We start from the raw sequence: 3100 nt of genomic DNA, 5'->3' as shown, positions 1-3100 counted from the left end.
GGTTTAGTAACCCTGTCTTTGCCATCTAATGACCTTCTATTACAAGTCAGGTGATTGTCCATGCCCAAATGTGATCATGATAACTCTTTCTTCCTTGATTTAGCTTCTACAGGAGTCTGTAACTTTGAAGACATTTGGAAGAAACAGGGTACTGTATCCAATATGGTAACCACAAAACGTATGCCAGACAAAACATTGGGCACCCAGTTAAATTTGAATTTCAGATAAAAAAAGAATAATTTTAGAGTATAAATGGATTGCATGCAATATTTGAGATTGGGTTGGCCAGATAGCTCAGTGGACTAATGCACCTGCTTAGCCAGACGCAGGGACCAGGATTCAATTGCTGGTGTGCCACGCTGGCCCCGCCCCCAGGGCATGCTGAGATGGCAAATGAGACTGGGTGTCGTTGCACGCACCTGTAATCCTAGTGCTTGGGAGGCTGAAAACGGGAGGATCACTACAAGTCTGATCTATGTAGTAAGACCTTGTAGACCCTGTGCTAATTTGGGATATACATAACTACAGAATTATCTGTTGCTTAATTTATTTTTTTATTTTTTTGGCAGAACTGGGGATTGAACTCAGGCCCTTGCACTTGCACTTGCCAGGGAAGCGCTTATTCTACTGAGCCATCTCCCAGGCCCCTTCGGTTGCTTAATTAAAATTGATAATTATTGGGGCCTTGCTATATTTTATTTGTTAAATCTGGTCACCCTATGCTGGTTACATTTAAATTAATTTAAATTGAATTAAAATTTAGTTTCTAAGTCTTAGGTGTATTTCAAGTATTCAATGTGGCTACTACTTACCTTCTTCGTTGTTCCTTTTGTGTGTGTGTGTGGTACCAGGAGTTGAACTCAGGACCTCCAGCCCCTCTTTTATTTATTTTTTTTTTTGGACATAGGATCTTATTATGTTGCCTAGGCTGGCCTTGAACTGGGCTTAAAGCTGGGGCTCAAGCAACCCTCCTGCCTCAGTCTTCAGAGCAGCAGGGGCTGCAGGTTCCTGCCCTATACTCAGTTACCTTTTTTTGGCCAAGCTGGGGCTGGAATTCAGGGCCTTGCACATGTTAGGCAAGTGCTCTACCACTGAGCTACCTCCCCTGTCCCTTATTTTCCATCTTAAACAGCATACATAGAACATTATATCATCATAGAAAGTTCCATTAAATACCACATTTGCCAATCTAAAGATAAAAGGAAAGTACTGTGTATTTTACAGGTTACAAAATATTATATTTAGGGTGGAGAAGCTGCCAGAAAACCCTAGAAAGCCCCTCTGACTTAGCCAAGAAGCCAGTCTTCCTGTTTTGGTTTGTAATTGTTGGTGCATATGCCAACAGGGTATTTGATTAAAAGGTAAACACACCTTTGTTCCAAATCAACGACTGGATATATGACATGCAGCTCTAGTAGTCTACATTGTAGAAGAAGCTGTTCTCCTTTTTTTCTGAGACAGCCAGGAAGTAAGCTAGCTAGCCGATCAGATCAAAGCAAATACATTAAAAAGTTCTCAATGAGAAATAGTGTGCTGTTATTTGACTCATTAGCATCATTACTCAGTGCTGCTAAATTGATAATTAGAGAGTATCCTCAACAAGAATATCTGGTTAGATCCTGAGTTGTTGATGAAATTGGTAAACATGGCAGAAGCACTGCCTCCCTTAGCCTTTTGGGAGAAACCAGGCTTCGGATCGCTGCCTCCAGCCCTGGGAGTTTTGTAAGATGCAGGAGTAGCTTAACCGCTCCAAGAGATACGTGCCACAAGGCGGTTTGTACAGATGGCTTGAAAAATGCTGACTAGAAACTGCCTGACATGCTGGGTGTGGTGGCGCATGCCTGTAATTCCAGCACTTGGAAGGCTGAGACAGCAGGATCCCTGGGAGTTCAAGGGCTGCCTGGGCTTCAGAGCGAGCTCCAGGCCAGCCTGGACTACATAGCAAGGCCCTGTCTCAAAAAAAAAAAAAAAAAAGGTGTGTGTGTGTGGGGAAGAAACTGTGTAAAATGTAACTGAAAAGTGTGTGGTACAGCCTATATCAGCATTAAAAACAGAAATCATAGAGGGAGAGATTGACAGACTGCGCACAAAGGTATTCAAAAGTCCTATCAGAAAAGTACACAAGGGGGCCAGAAAGATGGCTCAGTAGAATAAGCACTTCCCTGGCAAGTGCAAGGGCCTGAGTTCAATCCCCTGTTCTGCCAAATAAATAAATAAATAAATAACACGAGGCAAAATAAAGGCAGATGACTTTTTAAAATATTACTACATGCAAAATTATTAACAGTGAATAAAGCCACTGTGTGAATGTCTGTGACAAAAATTGACTTCAAGACTAATCAAAGAACTACAACTTAAAAATAGCAGCACAATATCTTTTTACCTGTTGGCTTGGCAACAATGAAAACATTCTAATGCCCAGAACTGGTAATGCTGAGGAAATGTGTTGTGTTCTTAGGTGAACAGTTGACAATGTGTGGGAACAAACTATCCAAAATCTTTGATATAACAACTTTATTTTTAGGGAATTAGATCCAGAAAATACCCAAAGTTAGTTCTGAGCATGGTGGTACATGCCTATAATCCCAGCACATAGGAGACTGAGGCAGGAGGATTGAGGCCCACCTGGACTATAAAGTGAATTGGAGGCCAGCCTAAACTACATAGTGAAACTTTGTCTCAAAGAGGCAACAGAGGGCCGGCCAAATAGCTCAGCAGATTAAAGTGCCTGCAAGCAGGTGCAGGGGCCAGGGGTTCAATCTCCCAGGCCTGCCATGCAGGCTCCACCCCAGGGATGCACTGAGACTAGGCGTGGTGGTGCACACCTGTAATCCCAGCTCTTGGGAGGCTGTAAACCGGAGAATCACTATGAGCCCAATCTAGTAGTGAGACCCTGAGCACCCTGTAGGCCCTTCCCTAAAACACACACACACACACACACACACACACACACAAAGCAACAATCAAATAAACAGTCACAAATAAACAACTATTCCTACTTCCCTTTTGTCCACACCCATATTCAATCTAAATTGATTTAATTACTTTTGAGAGAGAGATACATGGTCTTGCTGTGAAGGTGAGGCTGACCTTGAGTTCA

This window comes from Octodon degus, unplaced genomic scaffold, assembly GCF_000260255.1.
Source record: "Octodon degus isolate 3935 unplaced genomic scaffold, OctDeg1.0 scaffold00054, whole genome shotgun sequence".
In the NCBI taxonomy this organism is placed as follows: domain Eukaryota; kingdom Metazoa; phylum Chordata; class Mammalia; order Rodentia; family Octodontidae; genus Octodon; species Octodon degus.
This window is presented reverse-complemented; position numbering follows the sequence as displayed.